Source organism: Halyomorpha halys, unplaced genomic scaffold (assembly GCF_000696795.3).
Source record: "Halyomorpha halys isolate HHAL.00 unplaced genomic scaffold, Hhal_1.1 Scaffold705.1, whole genome shotgun sequence".
NCBI lineage: Eukaryota > Metazoa > Arthropoda > Insecta > Hemiptera > Pentatomidae > Halyomorpha > Halyomorpha halys.
This window is the reverse complement of record NW_027116684.1, coordinates 315,874-338,619: the sequence shown is the minus strand read 5'-3', so window position 1 is coordinate 338,619 and position 22,746 is coordinate 315,874. Positions and strand designations below refer to the sequence as shown.

The 22,746-nt window shown below is 30.1% G+C and overlaps 1 long non-coding RNA gene across 1 annotated transcript; it reads left to right on the top strand.

The window, feature by feature from the left end:
* The first annotated feature begins 9,696 nt into the window (after window positions 1-9,696).
* LOC136797276 (uncharacterized) lies at window positions 9,697-12,535 on the top strand. Its single transcript, XR_010845131.1, has 2 exons — window positions 9,697-9,749; window positions 12,199-12,535. It is a non-coding gene; the product is annotated as an uncharacterized lncRNA (long non-coding RNA).
* The last annotated feature ends 10,211 nt before the right edge of the window (window positions 12,536-22,746 follow it).

The window sequence follows — 22,746 nt, the reverse complement described above, 5'->3', positions numbered from 1 at the left end:
GTTTCTGTAAAAAAAAACTGAAGAAAAACTAGAGATATTAATTAGGATCGGGGAGGTGTTGTGATAGCAAACAATTTTCGGTCCTGGCCTCCAGCCAATTACTTTTACAGTTGATTTAAAGACGAAAAACAAAAAAAAAAAAAAAAAGAAGAAGAAGAAAAAAAAATGAAAAGGAAATTGGCGCCTTCCAAGAACTACCTCGGCTTTATTTCCATAAATCCTAATTTTAAAATTGGATTCAGTGCCTTCGATCCAGTCCGAACTCAAAACATTTATAAAGCGGAGAGAAAGACGGGAAGCCTAAGGGTGTCTTTAATGAATTGTTTTTCCTTATTTTCCGTTTCAGATTTGGTTTGATTTAATTATTTTTTGTTTTAGTTTAAAGTATATTTGTATCGTTTAGTTTTTGAAACAACCACTAAAATAAAAACATAACTATAATTATAGAACAATAAATAATATAAAGATTGTACCAGTTAAGGGCTTAATAAGCTTGCAGTTTGTAAAACAATAATAAAAAAAATATGGTGGTGAATCATTATTAGGCCATATTAACTTAATTTACAATTTTCTTAGACACATTCCTTCTAGTATTTTTTTTATTTCAACTCTGATTTCCAACATTTAAGATTTACCATACTCTCAACAATAAATCCATAAACGTAAGACAATCTCATATTTTTATATCATTTATTTACTTGTTTCTCTGTATGTAAACTTTAAACATCAAATGCAAGATCATTGATTCATTATATATATAGATGAATTGCTAGCATTTTCAGCCAACACAGTAGCCCAGAAAAAGACCTATTTTGGGTCGAAGACTCGGCAACCAATAATTTGTTGAAAGCTACTTTTGCTCTTCTTTGACCGCAACTCAAACTGTTTCCTTAAAATTAAGGATAGGTATTCCTTAAGTCAGCACCGCTGTCCCCTGACCTAAGCCGGAATGAAAAAGGAAAAGGGAAGGAATAACAACCTCATTAAAAAAAAACCTGGGTTCAGGGTACCGAGTTGTAGTGCCTGTGATGATTTCTTGAGTCAGGCAAATTTTTTTTTTTTATGGAGTAGAGGTGGAATGTTAAATACTTTTAACTGAACTAATTCCCAATTTACTCATTGTAGTGATTTTTTTTTTCAATTATTCCATTCATCTTTTTTCTTTTTCTTTTTAACAAGAATTTCCAAACCTTATAGATTGTCGGACAAAAATATATATATATATATTACTATACTATTACACAAATTGATATTTATAATAAATTGAATCATAAAAGTTAAACATTACAGATATCCAAAAAGAGGATTTAATCCTCCTCATCTTTCATCATTAATTGTCCTAAAGTGTAAGAGTAAACTAAAGTGATAAAAATAAAAAAATTAAATAAATAATTCAAGCTTTTTACTCTTCATGATAAAAAAAAAAAAAAATCTATTACTGCTTTATATGCGTTCACAGAATACTTAATTCCTCTAAAGACCAAGGACATTTATTAATTAGTTTCTCTCGTTTTCTGACCGTTAACTCTTAATAAAGTAATCAAACTATATTTTTTTTTAAACCCCACTCCCTCTCCTCAATAGAGAATCGACAAGCACGTGAATCCTGATTCATTAGTGCGAATCACTGAAGAGTACGATTGTTTCATCGATTCGATTCCCGATTCACCTCCTTATCTCTATTATAAAGCGGAATTTTTTTTTTGTAATATTTTTTTAGGATAAGCTGATAACCATAATACGGTTAATGCACTCAAAATTCATTACCTCTTGAACTGAAAAAAAAAAACTTTGAATAAGCGGCAGCGATTCGAAAAGAGAAGCATTTGAAAACAAATGAATGAAGCGAGGGAAAAAAATAAGGGCGAGAATTGGCAAAGTTTTAATGAATTTTTCTTCAGATCAGTAACCCTTGTGTACCCTCCAGGAAATAGTTAAAATTATACGATTCCAACCGGCACAAAGTTACGACTTCAGTCCGAGTACAAAGAGGGTCTAACAAACACAAACCGGCTAAAATCTGTGGACGCAAACAGTTAACCATAATTAGTGAACCTCGACCAATTCTAAACTTTAATTGGATTGAAGTTGTATTAATCAAACTGAAATACTTTTTTCGTTTCTCTCTCTACCTCTCTCTTTACTTTTATTCGATTTAGTTGTAAATTTCAATCAGACATGCATACAAGCATATATAACTAATAATACATTATATCATATGTATTATTAATTTCAATAATTGTTGTCACAATATTAACCATATACTTGGCCTAAAGTCAAAAAATATCCTATATCCAGACTGATATAGAATAACCAATATTCAAGGAGATATGAGCTCCATAAGTCACTGGACAGCAGCTAAGTTGAAGTTTGATGCGAGGGGGAAAACGAAGGCAATAGAAATATAAAATAGTTTCCCATATTCCAAACAAGTTTCTTAATAATAACCCTACAAACTTCTATTGTAATCAACAGTCTAAAACCTTGGAATCAACTTAGAACAAACCCTTTCCTAGAAAAATAATGTCTCTGACATCTCACGTCATACATTTTCCATCTTAAAGCTACTAAATCATCTTCGTTCCCTATTTTATATTAGAAATTCTTAGACTCCTAGTAACTGCATCAGTATTCCCCCAATTCGACAACTGTTGTACGGTATTTGGGGGTGTCATTGCGTTCCTCGAGCCAAAAGTAAAACACCTTTTACTTAGGAGGATAATTAGGTAATGAAGGAGAAGCCAGGTTAGAAACAAGTGGATTTGGGTAGTTGAGAAGTTTACCATGGAAGGAATGGTATCTGGTTTTGGCCAAATCGGCAACATATGAAACATTGAGGTCCTAGTGGATGACTTAATTTGTGACAAAGTAAGGAACATTAAGGATTTTGGACTGTAAGTATTGGATTCGGGAGAAATTTGATGGTTTAGTGGAGCCCCAAAGCTCAACTTCGTATGTCCAGATAGGCCTTATAATAGTCATGTAGATCAGTCTTGTGTAATGGATTGGCAATTTAGACCGTTTGTCTAGTAAATAACTTTTTAAGATTAAAATGCTTCCATCCCTTGTTTTTATGTGGAGATGATGTAATCTTATCCTTCTTACCGTCGAAAGCATATTCTTTCATTAAAAATTATCCAATCCCTAAAAATTACTTTTTATAACGTATTAATTATTCTGTTTTATTTATTGATTTATATCCACCACCTAGACTCGCCAATCGATCTGCCGACAGATGTTCTGCCATACCTATGAAATATCATAGGAGCCCACGACCGTCTAATTAAGGCTTCTGAAAACTAATAAATGCCTCCTGATGGCGGGAAAAATCCCTTAATTGCCTTATCAGTCATCTCGAGAATCCAGGGCGTCATCCTTCACCCTTATTGCTTCCCCATTTTCTCCTTCTACCAACCTCATTTCCTTGTCGTTGAGTCCTGTATTCATATCTTCTGAAGAATTGGAGGAGGGTTCAAGTTTCATCTATTATAAAACCCATCAGCATTTATAAAAGTGCTTTCGAGTACTCCCATTGAAACAGCTGATTGGTCAACAGTAATGGTAAATTTGGTTTTAAAAGAGTGATAAATTAAAATTTCTAATTTTTATGGGAGAAGTTAAAGATCCGTTCGGGTTTAAAACAGTGCTATCCTATTCTATTATATTGAACGATAAAATAAAATATAGAAACTCGATAATTTCATAAAAGCTACATAAAAAAATTAATATGTAAAGAAATGTCAATTTCTCGGTATACCTTAGTTAGAGTTAAGAATAAAAAGTTGTTGAGATAACTATTTTATTTCAGACACCACCTAGAATAAATTGATTGCTAATTAATGAATACTAAAAAATAAAATGGTATTACAAAAAACGTCAGGTGGAAATAAATGAATACTCTGGACAAAAGCTGCTGATCCTGTTGAATAAACGGATGAACGAAGTAAACAAAAGAATCGAACCATAAGCTGGCCTATATTTATCGTAAGTTCAAAAATAAATAACTGGAATAAAATACTTAATCCGATCTGATTGGGAAAAGGTATCTCCATAGTTTGTTATAGCAACAAATACCTTTTCCAATAATCAACAAAACAGGTTTAATCGAAATAATTCTATAATCCATGCCAAACTCGCTAAAATGAATTCAGAAGATATATATATATAACCAGAATATGAAGGGAGGATTTGAGAGTGCAAACAAAGGATGGGAATGCCACCACAAGTTTGATGCATTGAACTGATAGATAAATAGATATTATTTATCTTAAAAGATTTTAGTTACATAGAGTTTATAAATTCAAGAAGATTAAAAATCGAAATAATAATTCAGATTTTTAGATAAAAAGATATTTTTCAATTTTCATAACTTTTATTTTTTTTTATAACGAAGGAGAAACTAGAGAGAAGGAGAGAGTACTAGTCTTGTATTTTTTTTGCTTGATACAACAATAATAATAATAATTCACTAACTTGTAATAACATCACTAATATACGTCCCCATCAGAGTATTAGAGCTCCATTGTTTTATTATTCATTTACTTCGTAATATCTATACTCTATATTTCTATTTATGAACTAATACTATTATATTATCATTATGAATACGGACCCAGATGGGAAATATTCTACGAGACGTCTTTTTACGACGTATTGCATAGCTTAGGATTAAATCCGGATATTTCAAAAACCCTCAGAGACGATAAAATAATAAAATAGATGTTTTAGTTTTTAAAATGAAAGGTTTACTGACACAAATAAAACATCGGACAGACAAAAAAAATTATTATAAAATTAAAAAATAAATAAATAAAAAAAAAAGTAAATTAAACAAATGTAAGAAAAATCAAATAAGGTATAAGTGGCTTTATGACTAATGATGTTTTACGCCACTAAACAAAAACAAACAAACAAACGACATATCGTTGTCCCGCTGATAGACAATAAAGAAATATAACAAAGATTAGATTATATGTCCCACCATTCCGAAAATTCATAAATCTTAACTGAACAAACTCTTACAAATCTGTTTGGTTCATCTTTAATTCAAGTTTAAAATTAATCGCAATTTGCTTGAAAATATTTATTTTTTTTAGCCTAAGCTTAATTTTAAATCAGAAAAAATTTTAAAAATTGTTGGTCCGTTATTAAATATTAATTTTTATCCCAGTAAAAAAACTTACATTTCAAAAATTGCTTTGTTACAGGTAAACTATTAAAATAATATTTGGAATGTGAATTGCTCTTATCAGTTCTATGCCACTTTAATAAAACATTGTTGACTAAAATAAAAAAAAAAAAAATGGGCAAAAAATAAAAATAGTAAAATTGAAATATTCATTTTCATTCTTGTAGATTAAAAAGATATTTAACACATAAAACAAAAAAAATACTAGTATGGTGCTAGAAGATACGATACTAGCTACAAGTTTATTTTTTCACATTCGGTTTTAGCATCATAATATACAATTAAAAACACAACCAGTACATTTATTTCGAAAAGGACCAAAAGAAATATCCATTTTACTGAGAGACCAGAAAAAAATTATAATTATAGTGAATTTTGTTTCTAAAAAAATCAAATTTCTATATTGATATTTCATACTATCAATAGTTAGTGGGATATCATTATATACCTCATAGATTCTATTGCATTATGACATATTAGTTCCTTGCAAGGGAAAAAATCTTGTGAAGATAATCATTTAAGTGAAATTACTAGGGAAGAAAAGCATGCGTTTTCCACCTCGTAGAATACCAGAGAGCTGGTTTGTAGGTAGCCCCAGTGGCAGGAGTAAGGAATAGATCTAAAAAATTTTCAAATAAACGATGATATCGTAATGTACTGAACGGTTGTTTAATCTACTTTATGTTTATATTGTATTGGTCACAATTACGTTTCTTGAAACCATGTAATTCAACAAGTAACAAAACAATTAGCAGAAAACCTTTTTATGTATGCTATATTAGCCACCAGTTCTTTTTTCTTTATCTTTTTGCCATCATTTTTACATTAACTATGGAGAAATTTAATAATTATTAGGAGCAATCGACTTAGATTCCAAGAGTTGTAGAAAAGCACATGGAATCCGCAGACTTGGAGAAACATATTTTTTAGCTTATTGTTGAATGGGAAAATGAACAAGCATGGTCTCCCATTATCTTTTATAGCCAATAGCGATCCGTATCTTATAAGATTAAAAGAAGCTTCGAGGAACCCAATAGAACGGAGGCAATTAAGAGATTGGAGGAAGGAAGAAATTTATGAGAATCTCATTAGGGCAGAGACGGTAAACAAAGTCATACGTCGTGAACTTCCCCGTTCAATCAAGGCGCTCCTTAACTCGTTCCTTTATCTCTTCGGAAGGCAGCTGAATAAGTTGTTCTCAATCTATACGGTATTGTTTCATATATCTACCCTCGGTTTTGCCAGTATCCCTTGAAGTTAATGTGAGATTAAGGAAAAAATAAGTTTACCTATGTAAGAATGAGATGAAAACAAAATGAGTAGTTAGGAATTTTTTGACACAATATTCTACACAATAATCAAAGATACCTGCAAGTAAACAACCACTAACAATTTCCATTAATAGTTAAAAAATAAAATTAAAAAAAAAATCATAAAGACAGAAAGGTACAATAGTACAAGATTACATAATGTTGTCCTTTAATTACGACAGATGATTAAATAAAACATAAATAAGAAGTGGTAGTTATGAATTGTAAATTGTTTTTTATTTATAGTTTAAAAAAAATATCAAAGTGTTGAAAATAAATCACACAAAAGTTGACCGTAATTAACAAAAACGACATTAATGAAAAAAATGAAGATAAAATAACAATAGGCAAAGGTATGCAAAATCATCATCGTTAACAGTAGATGAGGCATATATTGGCTATTTTTTAAAACTTTAAATGTAACAAAACTTTGTAACTATTTTTAGAAGCATTTTATTAGGAGTATTTTATTGTGTAGAATTGGTTTATAAATTTTAACTAATATTAGAAAAAATATATTGATTGAGAGAATGAGATAAAAAATAATTGATTAGTTAGGAAATTTTTAACACAATATTCTACACTATAATCAAAAGTATCTGTAAGTAAATAACCAGTAACAAATCCTATAGAAAGGATTACTATAAGATTATAAAATTAATTACATTAATTACAAATATCACGAAAAATGATCATGACTTACGGTACATAATAATATAATAGTGATACAGTATATTATAGAGAATAATACATAAATATGAATTGGTACTTATAATTGTAAATTTGTTTTGGTTACAGTTTAAAATAAAATGTCCAATTGTCGATAAGAAATCACACAAAAGGTGACCATAAATAACTATTAAAGGATATTAATGAATAAATTTAAGATTAAACGTAAAAAAAAAGTTAACAGTAAAGGAGACAAATGTTGGCCATTTCTTAGGACTTTAAATGTAACAAAACTTTGTAACTATTTTTAGAAGTATTTTATTAGGATAATTAGAGTTTTATTGCGTTGAATTGATGAGGGTTCGGTAGCCTAGAAGTAGAAAAAGAAAAAATAGAAACTATCGTAACTAAGAATTGTTGAACAATCGTTTTCATTACTGTTACCATAAAGTTTATGATTTTCGTCAAAACATTTTTTTTTTTATATAAAAATTAAAACCTGAATAACGCGAAAATGATCGAACTAATTGTGAATCGATTTTTAATTTTATATATCACTTATAGTTCAGAAACCCAATAATTAACTATTAACCAAAAAACTTGCAGCTTTCACGGGAAAACTTCTAAAGAATATTTCTTAAGGAGTTAATGGTGAAAGAACTCAAAGCACTTAAACCAAAAGCGAGACATCCATCATAGTCGAGAATATGCCTCCAGGTCAGCCACCCATCTCCATGCTTCGCTGATAAAGAACTCCATAGATAAAGGAGTTTTCATGTACAATCTTATCTTTAGAACAAGGTCGTCTAATCTTGAGAATTTCGTTTGTTATTATTTTTTTCTTTTTATAACTGTTAATAGGCTGTCAAACGATCTTACAAATTAAATATTAAAAGTCATTTATTAAAAATTAGTCCAAAAATTTTTTAATAAAGTGATATGGTGTAGTAGACATTGTAAATTGAATAATTATAATAATTAAAATTGTGATAATAATAGTGACTAAGATAAATTTTGACAAAAGCATAATAGCATTCAATAGTTTGATAGCCAATTTAGTTAATAATATTATAAATAAGATCCTATAGTAAAAATTGGAACTATTTAATGTAAAGACATTGCAATACACATTCGCAAATAAGATTTATATTATGAATACTTAGGCAGGCGATTTATGAAATATTATTATTATCATACATAAAAATTATATTATTTGAGAGATATATAATATACCACGTAGAAGTAGAGTTCAAGAAAAATTAATTAAATCGAAAAATTATAACTAATTTTCATAGTCAATTTAAAATATTTATAAGGATTATTATCTTTTAAATGCGTAGATCGGTATCTAAACTATTTTAGGATGTGACACTGAACCCGAAAGTATAACATCAATTGTTTACAGTATAATACTATATTACAGAATAAGATGAGTCGAAAACAGAGAATCCTATTATTTTTTCTCATTATTTATTGATTCATTGGAGAATATGGGTTTTTCACTAAAATAAAAGCAACCGAAGGTTTGTAACTGTTAAGAACAATTTATTGATTATATACTTAGGTAAATTATATCCTTAAATTGATTTAATATGAGGAACAAAATTTTTTTTACATGATTGTAAGCCTTGTTGTGTCTAGATTTCTATTTTACATAAATTTCATTTTTTCTTCCATTCACAAAATACTAATCCATGATGCAGTAACAATAAAAAATACAATTTCACCAATAAGAGCGTTCAATGAAGAAGTTTATGAAGAGTTGAATTGAAAATTGAAATACAGTAGGCAACATTTGACTTGAAAAATGCCGAGGCTTCGCACTTCTCAACTTTTTTTTCGATACACTCATTATTCTCACAAGTTGGAAAACAATAATCGAGATTCATTACTATCGCCTCAAATAATATCGCTATCTGTTTTAAACATGGTGGAGGAACAAGTTTTTTATTTTTTGGGAATACCAAGAAGTAGGAGTCTAACCCCCAGGCCGAATTGGAACCGGCGCCGTTTCAGCCCTGAGGCAAGTTGACACTCTAACTCTCTCGGCTGCAAACGGCCTTGCGCTTGACGCTTTGTGCAAGTCCAACCTTTCATTTCGTGATTGAAGTCGTGGCGGTTTTGGTGGCGGATCAACGGAATGGATTCCAACCTTCCATCATAAGGATATTAAACCTCAAATAAAAAATATATCAACACCATATAAGATATAGATTACACAAAATAGATATAGAGTAAAGATATTTCAAATCTGTCCATGAAAATACTTGCATGAATGGATCATTGATTTAAATTGAATCAGCTAAAAGATACGGATAGAGCAATAAAGGAGTATTGTTTAGTATAGTTATGTAATAGATATATAAAGTTTAAGAGGTTCATTGAAAGACAGGTGTACCGATGTTTAATCTTGACAAAACCATATTATGTTTGGTAATATCACGTCCACATGCCGTTTACCTCTAATCCAGGCCATATCTCACAGTCAGTTTGATAAAGAAGGAAGATATATAGTTGTAGACGTAGATAGGTGCAACAGTCATCAGAGTCAATATCATACCAGCAACATGAAACTGTTTTTGGTGAGTTACATAGCGTGTAATTGGGAGCATGTTTTTATTTAATCAATTTAAAAACCTAAGTTTCTGTGTGTGCGTATATATGTATTATTCAGGACAAGTCAGAAACTCGGCAATAATACATGTTAATAATACTGCTTTTGTGTATTTTACAAGGTATTTTTTAAAAATCGCAAAATATTCCATTAATATTGTTTTGAATAGTAATTTTAATGATTTGTTTTTTATTCAAAATTTGATAAGAAGAATGTCGGTTAAGTAAGAGAAAATAGCATAAAATCAGCATTTAATTTTATTGATTGTTAAGATATGTTGATTTTAATAAACATTATTATTCATGTTACAATTTCAATTTATTATTATAAATTTATAGCATAGGGGTCTCCTATTGATTCCTCCACTAACAATAACTAAAGAAAATCAGTGACTCATACACTAAGTCCTAAAGGTATAACTGTTCATACTGACTCCAAGTCTCTAGAACCACCTGACTCCAATACTAGCAATAAGTCACAAGAGCCACACTGACTTCAACACTAAGTACTAAGAAGCACACTACCACCTACACCAACAGTAAGTCTCAAGAGTCACACAGATTCCTACACTAAGTACTAAGAAGCACACGGTTCCTTTACTCATTATAAGTCCCTATGACTACTAGGGTCGGATTCAATTAAGTAAGTAAATTGATCAAAGTACTAGGTTTTGTAATTACTATAGCTACAAAGAGCATGCTGATTCCTATACTAAGAAAAAGTTCCAAGAGCTACTCTGGTTCATACACTCAGTTCCAAAGATCACACTGACCCCTACACTAAGTCCCTAGAAACACCTGATTCTACTACAAACAATAGGTCACAAGAGCCACTCTGATTCCTACACTGTCCTGAGAAGCACACTGTTCCTTCACTCATTCATCCCAATGGCCAACGGAACCGGTTTTGACTAATCGATTATCGATTAGCTAAATAAATTGATCAAATTAATTAACTACAAGGAATACGATGATTCCTATAACCCACAGATCGATCACACTAACTCCTACACTAAGTCCGAAAGGTACATACTGACTCCCACATTAAAAGAAAGTCTTAAGGACCACACTAACTCCTACAATAACTGTAGTCCCACATTTACTAATTGACTAATCGATTGTGATAAAGTAAGTTGATTAAAGTACATGGTTTGCAATTTGCTACAAGTTGGGTTGGGAGGAATCTTGTGAAACTATTACATGGAACCTAGTTTAAATGTGCAACCATTTAGGATTCTTCCTATACTGCTCGCTTATAAATCCCAGGTCCTAACAATCAACTGTATACGTGGGGTATTTTAATAAAAATGATCCGTCATCGTTCTCCAAACTTTAACAAGCCTACTGTTTTCCTTATACCTTCCATTTTCCAGGGTCTCATCCATCTCTTCACTCTCCGTTTACCAGCAATCCATATATATATTTTTAATTTTATTTATTTAAAAAATTACATCCAATTATATAATATCCAGATGACAACATATATTGATCGGTGCCAAAATAACACATAAAAATGACAGACATAAGTAAAATGTAAATATTACAGTTTAGACTATTAGAGCATTGTGGAGGCTATAAAATTTTTAAGGTCAAGTGCAAAATGAATTGAACTCAAGTGATACAATTAATATTTTAACTAACAACTACTAAAATGAAAATAAAGTAGAAAGTAAAAATGAAATGATAATTATTAAAAAAAATAATTAATAACAAATAATAAAAATAATTGAAAGGATTTTGAAGTGAATAATAAAGCTGCAAATTTACAATTAGTGAATTAATATAGTTTAGGTGGTAAAGTACCAACGATTTTAAGATTTTCTGTTTTATTATTTGGGTGCGTTATAGTTCTTATTGTTCGATTTTGTAGATTTGCTTTGTTTCGATAAATGCCAGTCAGTACTGGTACCATAACATTCGATCCCATATCGTAATATCGATTCAAATAATGCTTTTTACACTATTGTTAAAGTTTCTCTGTTAAAACTCTTTAAAACTAACTAAGTGTGGTTCCCAAGAAAAAACATTATCTACAGTAACACCTAGATATTTATATATCAAATAAGAATCAGTTTTATTTTATTTAGTTTTTGTTTTTGTTGTTTAAGTGTTACATAATTTTTTTTCATAATTTGATTTTTTAATCTCCTTTTTGAAGATTAAATTAATTTTCAAATAATTTATTATTCATGTTTGAAGGAAACTTTTAAATGAAATTGTGATGTGTGAGTAATGAATAATTCATAAATGTGATAGCAATCGAGGAAATTAAACTTATTTTCAATAAATGATTGGACTATTTAGTTTTATAAGTATATACAAATAGAAAAAAAAAATGGTTTGTGGATATGTAAGTTAAGCATATAATTGTGCTTGAGTATGTATCTATCTATAAATGCATTTCCTTTTTATTTTTAGGTTTGTCTCCTGTTCACTGCCATTGTTCTATCACTAATAAACGTGGGTCCTCTCAACGTTCTAGGTGTTATCAGCAAAACGCAAAGTAAACATTCTTATTACAGGATACATTAGAGTGGAAACTACCTTTGGAGCAAGAAACATACCTACTCTCTATTCGTTAGAAATGTTTTCAATACCACCTAAAATACTCGGTAAAATCTATGAACAGTGTTTACTGAAGTTGGCATTTAATCTGGTATTAGTTACCATCATTTTGAACTCTTTGTTATTATTTTTATAATATATAAATATTAAATTTGTAAAGAAATTATGTAAATAAATATTATGAACCTGTTGTGATATTATTATTGTTGAAACTCCTTAAAATATAAATAGGGAAGTAAATTTGAATATTTTTTAGTACAGTACACCATTTATTATTATTAGTATTTGGTAAAGAGAAATGTTTGTTGAATAACAAAAAAATAAAGAGGAAGGTTTACTTCTGAACTTGACCCCATTTTTTGTTAGCCGAGCGATTCTACAACTCGGTAATACCAACGTCCACAACATTAAACATTTATTTCGTAATAATTATGATACTGTGCAAATAACCTATTAATAACTATATCACTTTTGAAATATTAGCTTAAAGCGGAAAGAGGAAATTTTAAGATAGTTAAATCGAATAATATTAAAAAGCGCATGATACCCTCCACACCCGCCCTCCATGGTAGCCTTACTTATCTGACCTTTTAAACAGACAATTATAGCACGTAGGTTAGTCGATGTACGATGTGTCAATCTCACAAGAGGAGTTCATAACACGAAAAAAGGCAATCCTTCCCCGCCGGATCCGCCCCATCAAGACACTCGGGAAGCGACGGACCAAAATCACTTTTGAAATATTAGCTTAAAACAGGATGAGGAAACTTTAAGATAGTTAAATCGAGCAATATTTAAAAATCACCTGAAATTGAAAAACGGCATGAAATACGTAATTTATTGTTATTAATAAGTATTGTCCCATACAAGTTGTGCCCCGCGTTTCCATCCACGCTAAATTTATTTATCTACTTATTTCCTATGTGTAACTATTAAAAACAAAATGGAGCAATCAATACAAAAAACCTGACTTGATAGAAAACATCTTCAGTTTAATGGTCATTTTAATAGCGGCAATAAAAGCTTCTTTTTTTTACATAATGTATATAATTTATTCATTGACATTTACAAATGTATTAAAATATATACAACCATTAAATTTACATGGAGCAGAACATACATGGGAACATTCAAAACAATATCCACACATTTATAATTAAATACTGTGGTAATATAGACAATAATGGAAAGCTATCAACCTGTAAAATACAAAATTCATTTTTTTTTAATGCTACTGCTCTTAGGAGTTAAAATCTGGACACTTTTTGTTATAGCTTCTAGTTTCGTATTGAACTACATTTTAAAAATTAGCTGAAACTGGGAATTTGCAGTGGATAATTGTACTTATAATGAATATTGGTTGATGTACGACGTCGTTAAAATCTCTCTAGATGTTCATGGCACCATGTAGATTACATGTACATTGCAGATTACTATAAATGGGTATAGGTTCACCACTCACACAGCCTTTCTTATCCAATACATATAATAAGTATTGGTTGACAACAATACTTATAGCACACCTCGCAAGAATACCTTAGTACCAAAAATATTAGCAGAGAATCTTCCCTTGTTGTTCAACCCCAATTATAGTCCGATATAAGGAAAATGTAAAAAAAAGGGGTAAAAAGGTACAAAAAATATGAAAAAAAAGGGGAGAGCGGTGGCACCGTGGTAAGACACGATGCTACTAACTCCAAGAACGCGGAATCGAATCTAGCTGTGCAGAAAATTGTTTTCGTAAACTGTAGCGGTGATTCAACTCTGTGGGTTCTGGAGTCCTACTGGGGTCCACCCAGCCTCATAAATTGGTCACCCTTAATTGGGTAAAAATCTGGCGGTTGAGCGTGATTCTGATTAATCAGCTCCTTACACAACCGTTGGTGTATTAACTGTACTTCCATACAAAGTATTGAACCCCTGACCCCTCATGGATTGTAGCGGTACAGATTTTTTTTTTTTATATAAGGAAAATGTAAGATATGATGATAATGAAATAAATATTCGAAACGAAAAAATAAATCTCCCTTGAACTTGAAATATTTGTAACTAAAGAAAAATGGCCATATAAAGTACACAAGATATGCGGATTAATCACAATGAAATCTCGATAACTGATTATAGGATACCAAGTACAAAGTGAATAACGTGTTCCGGTATTATTAGGGAATAAGCAGTGGGACAGACGTAAATTCTCAGGTTATTAAAATCACTAACTACAGGAACAAGTTATTATTTGGTATCTGTTACCCTATAAACTATTATGGAGACGTCACTATTAAGCCTATTTTTTTGTTTTGGAGATGTAGGATCGAGAATTCACAATATATGAGAGTTGAGTTGTAAAAAAAAAAAAAAAAAATGGGAGAGAGGCCAAATTCAAGGTATGCTATCATTAGGATGACATGGATGTCAATTATGAATCAATTTTTGAAACACGAAAGGAACAGTTCATTGACATGTTATTGTGGCCACACTGAGCACTTGATAACCTCTCTAATCCATAAATAATATAATAAAACATGTGATGAATTCTAATGATTATTATTAATTTTCCAGTTATAAAGAAGATCATTTTAGTTGACGATGAGGATGGGATTTGGCTTATTCTCTCGTGGAGGACCTGTGGACTTCGTTCAATCGCGTGGACACGTCGTGTCCTATATCTTGAATGTAGGAGTTGTTTAGCCATTCGATTAGTTCTTAAAGAAAAGGTATTGCCGAGTGATTTAGCAATTCTTTCGGACACTATCGCACAAGCGAGATCAAAGCCTAACATAGCATGCAACATGGCTATGGGAATTCATCCCGAAATAAGAGGCATTAGAAATGTAGAGGCCCTCCAACGCCTATCTATAACTGAAGATCCAATTAGGGAGAGACTGAGGCAACACTGAGTACCTGATAACCTCCCAAATCCATTTTTAAGGTAAATAATATAATAAAACATGTGATGAATTCTAATATTTATTATTAATTTTCCAGTTAAAAAGATGGTCATTTTAGTAATTAGTCTGTATATTTTTAAAACTAAGCTTGTAAATTAAAACTCTGAAAATATTACAAGTTCAAAAAAAAAAGAAAAAATGGTAGTTTAAAATCCTTATTTTAAGGAAGTCAAATGTTTTCTTGTTTATTATAAAATTTACTGAAGTAAAAAATATGATTTTTGTTATGATCTATACTCAGGATTCGATTTGAGTTGGAACGCACTGGAACGGTACCTCCATTTTCAATAAAACAATGTTTTAAAACTTTTTTTTTTAATGCAGTGTGTGACTACATTAAATTCTATAATGTTATTCAGCCAGATTACTAATACATATGCGAAACTAACCAGAAAAAATTAAAACTTTTTAAAAATAAAATGAGAAATTAGCATAAGCCGTTATCGGTGTCATAGTTCAACGGCCTGAATACCCGTTTAAAAGGCGAGTAAGTAGTTAATCGGGTTCGTTTATTTTTCTTTCATAAAATAAAAATGGAGAAAAATATAAAAAAAAAAAAATCCACAGTTTTCAAAGTGGGTAAAACTTCTAAAAGCTTCAAGGCATCTATAACACAGAAGCCATTCAAAAGGTTTCAATACTAAGAGCCCACTGGAGTTCGAGCCTTTCAAAGTACTAAATCAAGATATGCTTAAAATAAATTTGGCAAAGGCTAATTACTTAAATACTTTAATTTTAATCGTTTTTAATATAATTTCTATCAATACTAATATATTATTATTTCAAAAATGAAACAATTGAGTTCAGTATGTTCAAAGATATCGGTGTAGTTGATTAACATGATTCATTAAAATATTTTTGAAAGTATGAAACAAAATCTTCAAAGTTTAAAACTAAATTGTAGTCCATATTTTCTTTCAACATTAAAAATTTTTCTAGCGTAATAAAAATATTATGAAGTTCTCCAGATAACAAATTTACAATTCTTACAAAAAATCTATAGGTCACGTCATCTATAAAAAAGCAATAACACTTTATTTTTTAGAGTAACTAGAAGTCGGAAATTGGAATAACCATTATACACCTCTAAATGATGTGTTATCCAAGGTGCTATATGCTCACCACTTCTATCTTCATTATTCGAATACTGCGAAGCCAAAAGAGGAGCTATGTGCTTAGGGGGTCAGAACCTGCCTATTTGTAGGTGTGTAACAATGTTGGAGCAAACAACCGATTTCTAATTTTGACGGTTCAAATTATTTTATACATACGTTACAAGTGATCGTCAAAAATGAACTGCTACTAAGAGAATCATTAATACTATTTTACACTGAACTTTTGGTGTCAGTTTGCAATGGTATTAGAAAGTTTGATTGGGCTCGATTAATTACTGTACAATCTGACTAACGAGGATTTAATTAAATAACCCGCTATATAAAATATTTAATTTCAACATACTTGACATATCTTGAAGGAGTCATATCCTATTTTTTCAAAGTATTGCTTGTGAAGTAATAATTTGAATTTTCTCGATCTGAATCGAGCATGGTATAAAGAAATTAAGATAAATTAATGTTTTAACAGAAAAAGATTTATACTGTTCGATCAAACATTGTTCGACAAATCATTCGTAAGGAGTCCATGAAATGGCCAAACGAGTGAGCAATAAAAAATACTTCGGTAAACAATAGCGGGCACAGGTGATCCCAATTAGAGGCCCAGAATCAGTGACAGATTAACAAGGATCTGCCAATGATGACCGCTAATCCCATCATTAATTCTGAACCAACTCTCATTATCCACCTCATCAAACACACTGTCAAGAAATCGTATGGAAATGTCACGTTGTCTGTTCGACAGCAGATCTGATTGGATATATATTTTAAATCACTGGCTATTTGCTTTTTTGTTTTGCGTGATATTTCTAATTTTTTTTTTGTTTTTTTTACTAGATATTCTCTATATATACTTTATAGTGTTATAATTACAACAATTAAATCATTCTTAACTTCCTGACAAGAGGTAGATCAAGACAGAACATTAAATTGCATATCACAGATTAAGATATAACGGACTCGATTTGTAATGAACAGAAAACGTGTGCAAACTGAACACAGAACTACTTACAATTCGAGGAATTATTTTTCAGTAACACTCATTACAACTGAAGGACTCCCTCAAAAAGGTTTTAACCGTAAAAGTAAACACCCCTATTTTTCATCATGGAAAGCATCTTTCTGATCTTATACATCTCTCTACAGTAATGAACCAATCCTTAATCCATATCTTCTTTTGGTCAAAGGCTTTCTTTTGTCTTATCCTTGCAGTATTTAAAGAAATTTCAGTTAGAACCAATTTAAAGAGAGTTCTGAAATTGAGGACTTTGGAAATAAAGAGATATAAGTAAAAGAAACTATGGCAACCGTAAACGATGGTTAAAGTTGAACAAGTTCTGAAATTGTAATGATTTTCTAACAGTGGCTGGCTTTCTTTCTTGCAATAATTGCAGTATTTCTAAAGCTATTCTTAGCTAAAGAAGAATACTATACTTTGATATTTTTTTTTTCACAAGCGCTGACATTTTTGTAACATAAAAATAACTTTAAAATTACATTTTGTGCATAAATGCTTTGTAAATAAGCTGTGAATAGGAGGGACATAACTGAGTAGCCCGATTTTTATACTTTTATGGTACCATTCCATACATTTTTGTAACAAATTTGAAAATCTCACTTTGCGTATAAAAACTTTTTTTTTTAATGATCCTGAAAAAATAAAATTCGATGTACTTAGTATCATCCATTGTCATTTTAGTCAGATGCATTAGTTTCAGAGGGATCCCTAGATCACTGCATATAAATCAGGCACTCCGGTTGTCTATTAACAGGCCCCACTTTCGAAGAATCTCAAATACTTGATATGTTTCTAATTAAAAACTATTTTCTCAACTATGTTTTCTCTTCTTTACTGAAGATAATTAAGTCCTCAAATCCTCTGCCTTATGAATCCAAAATTTTAGAGGAATATAATAGGAAAAAATTGCAGGCCAAAAAGTATGCATGCTCTATTTTCTTGTCAATGAACCAACTCCTGCAGGAATGGATTTTTAGAATGGATAGCATAATAAGGAAGCAGAATTTGATTAATTAATGCATCTGCTGATTCCAAAATTGATTTTAAAAATATTATAACCTTATCTATGTAGTTTAGAAATGAATGAAAACGTCGTAAGCTTCATCCTTACGAACTGACTGCTAAAAAAAAATAAAATTAGCTCCCGATGTATTCATTTTTTATTTCCAAATGAAAATATTAGCCAATTATTTAATAATTTGATCGAATCTTTTGATTTTCACTAAACTATTTTTTTGAAAATATTTATATATTAAAACATTAAATTTTAATGACAGTACGTAGACAAATAAAAACAAATCCTTAATTGAAGAGGACTAGTGGATGAAAGTGTTATATAACAAATAGTAAATTTTAAGATAATAAAGTTCATTTTTTTTATTTTTTAAGCTTGCTGTTTTCAAGTATACATAGCCTCATATAAATCCAGGTATCTCAGTTATTAATTGGATTTTGAGGTTAGAGTACCTAGATAGGCACCTACCCCCTTCTTCCATAATAAAGATTCAAAAAATATTACATAGCCCCTTTATCCACTTTCCTCTTCAGTTAAAAGAATATATGATTACTGCAAACAACAATTGATCCACTTTTACTCTCAACTATTTATTTCAAAACATCTCCAACGTTTCGGCCTTCAGGCCATTCTCAAGGCAAACCTCAATCATTGATATGCCCATGTCATTTAATTTTTATAATTTAAATTAAAAACTATTCCACACAATATTGTCTACCCTAAACCTTATTAACAACATTAACTATATTAATATATCATATTTGAAACTATTATTTACAAAAAAAAAAAGACCATTCATTCCACAGATTCCTAATGACTGCAATGTTCTAAAGTACTGCATGAGATGTAGTATTAACAAGCAGATTGGAGTAGAAATGTATTTAGTAAAAGTACGGGGGACTAAGTAAAAACGCGGGAACATTTTCAACTTAGAAAAAGAATGAGGGAAAATACGAAAAGTAAAGAAATATAAAGTTATCCATCAGTATGTGCCCTAATGAGCTTGATATCGTGGTAACTTATTTGTTTGATCATTTCTTTCCTTTTTTATTACTCTGGCGTAACAGTATTTAAAATTCCATTTAATTTATTTTCTAGTAATCTGGTATAAGCTCATTTTTGAATATTCATTACCGTCATCAAAAGATGATTCCATGGTCTTCCCAATCCTCGAACAATTTTAAGAACTGTGATGCCATCTATTTTCATATTTGTTACCAATAACTCCAAGTATTATTAAATATTATCTAAGTACTAGTTATTATTAGTAATAATATGTAGCTCAGATATCACTATAAACTGTTATGTTGTGCAGTGTATGATGGGATAGCACAGCGGGTTCTGCCAGCAGTCAGCCCCGGTATCAGAAACAGATACACCTCAGAACCAGTACTGACTAGAACCTTTTCAAATACACATGCCTTCCAGTGGTATACAATATCAACTATTATTTTATTTAATACCAGATCAGCCTGGTGGGCCTTAAATAGTTAATGTAAGAGATTCATTTTTTTTAACAATTGATTAGGGGGGGGGGCTATAGTTTCGAACTTGACTTCGATTTCGACAGGTACAAAACAATAAATTTTAAGTTTTTTAATAACTAGATAGATATAAGGAATCAATTGATTCTTAACATGATAAACAAACGATCTCAAAACACATCACTTAAAAGAAAAGAAAAAGTAACTCCCGATTTATCAATAAGGCACTCAATTTATATGAAGTTATTATTCACTCTTTCAACTATTTAATAATTCGATTCAACCTTCAAAAATAATTTTTTTTTGGGAAAATATATCGATACTATCATACCAACATCTATATCATCGGTAAAATCAACCTTGAATACAAAAGTGACAGAAACCCCGATTTTTTTTTTTTTTTTTTTTTCCCTCCTTTAGAAAATAGTTACAAGTACAATAATATAAATAGAAGATAGGACGCATGGCGCTGTTTTTGACCAATGTACCTGAAACATAAAATGGAGACAATACTCGGTGATACTCAGGATGGTACATAAAGATTAACAGACAAGCACCTTCTTGAAAGAAACCCTCCACCGCATGTTATAGTTGTAAATGTACCCTGACGATGTAGCATATCCTTGAACTCTGTCCGCGTCTGGAATCATCAAGAACGTATTTTGGCCTCCGGGGACAACGTTAATCATTACTGCCAGAAAATTGGAAGAACCTGTTCATGTTCCTAAAGGAGAAATGTAACCACGAAATCTAGAATACGGTGCCTCAAAACCCTGGAGTTGTATATGGTACCTAAAAATTAAGCAAATAATAATAAACAGAAGATATACATGAACAGAGACCCCGATATATTTAATGAGTACTAATAAAATCATTATTACTACTTTTCACTTATTGATTCATATTATTGAGGATGTTGAGCGGGATGCAGACCAACTAAGAGGAAGAGTAAAATTGTATTGGGCTGTGAGAGAGAAAATGGCGTAATAGCCCACTTCCTGTGGTGTAGAAAGAAAAAAAAAACTTATTGATTTCTAGTTCCCCGTAATTTTAGGGTATATGAACTATAAAATTATCAAGTTATATTTGATGTATTGGATAATTGAATACAGGAAATAACATTCTCTAGGAGGTTTGTGTGCATTAGAGGAGGCTTTGAACTTAGCTGTTTCAGAACAGTGCTTGTTAAAAGATTAGTACTCTCGGCATGCAACAAGCCGCTGCTAAAAGGAAAATACGGGAATAGTTAGAGAATAGGAGCGACAATTCTTTAAACAACAATTTCAGATTCTTTAACATTTTTGTGTCTTTATAGTGAACTAGCACATCTCATCTGAATTATATAAGTACAAAAAGAAGGTTGCGGGATTGCTAAGCTATAATAAACAGAATATATTACTGAAATACAAAATTGAAATTTATTTTCTCAAAATTTTTAAAATTCTTTAAGCGTTGTATTAGTATTAAAATATTATTTATTTGTTTATGTGCTTGATTTTTAGGTGCCGTATACAACTACAAGGTCATATTGAAAGGGCATGTAATATATTTTAAAATTACACCTATCCCATGTCTCAAAATAAATTAGAGTTTATATTCATCATTAACTCGTAAGTAATATCATAACACCGAAAATAATAGAAAGTAATCCAGGAAAGAACTTCGCGCACATAAATTAATTTAAAATAATTTTTATATTCTTAATTAAAAAAATGTGTATTAATTTTTCCTGAAATAAGTAACCCATTTCATATTTTTTTTTAAATTTAATTTATTATTTGAACGTTTCAAACAGTATACTCAATATGGAGTTCATTGTTCTACAAATAAAAAGTTTTACAAATTACAAAGAAATAAGCTATTAATTATTAAATAAATTATTAGTTATTTTAAATATAACTTACTAAGCATTTAACAAGATAATAATAATAATATTTTATTTATTTGGGGACGAGTCCCTTTAGAATAATACAGAGAAATCAATAGATGAAGGCTGAGGAGCCTCAGAGATACTTAAACAAAAAATACAAAGAAATATAAAAGTCATTATAAAAAATAATTATAGGTTACTTTCTCAATTTTATCAGTTGAAAAATAAAAAAAAAAAATGAATAAATAAAAAAGAGAAAAGAAAACGTTGTAAAAATAATTAAGAATGATATAATAGTTAACATACATATTTAAAATTATATTAATTTACAATTTTAGGCGTCTGAATGGATAAGAAATGATTGAACAGGCGGGATTTAAAGGTAGGAAGAGTACTGGAGCGACGGATGAAGTTCCATAAGGATGGGGCTCGGATAATGAATGATACTACAATTAAATTTAAAATTAAGCCAAAAAATTTATTTAATAGTACTTATGCCTATTTTTTTTTTGTTTTTGCCTCAATTAAGCGATGGTCATTTGTCAAAAATGAAGTAATTTTTTTATATTCAAAATCTACAATATTTTCATGATATTTCTATTAGAATATTTTCAAACTAACACGAAAGTTTAATCTAGTGGAGAAGTGCCCTTTTAACATCCATATGTTTATAATTGACATAAGACCTCATGTTATTTTTATTGTCATGGTTTATATTTACTTATAATGAACAAATTAACATTCGTTAACTAAAGATATGTATATTATCTTAATATTAACAGTATCGGTTTGTATTATGACATGATAAAGCCCAGCTGTATGCATTAACTAAAGGTAATCCACCTGAGATATGCGTTTATCTCACAAGGAAATCATAAAAAAATAAGGTTAGTAAAGCAATCTTAACAGTGCGATATATCTAAAAGCATATTTTCTTGTTTCATGGTTCTA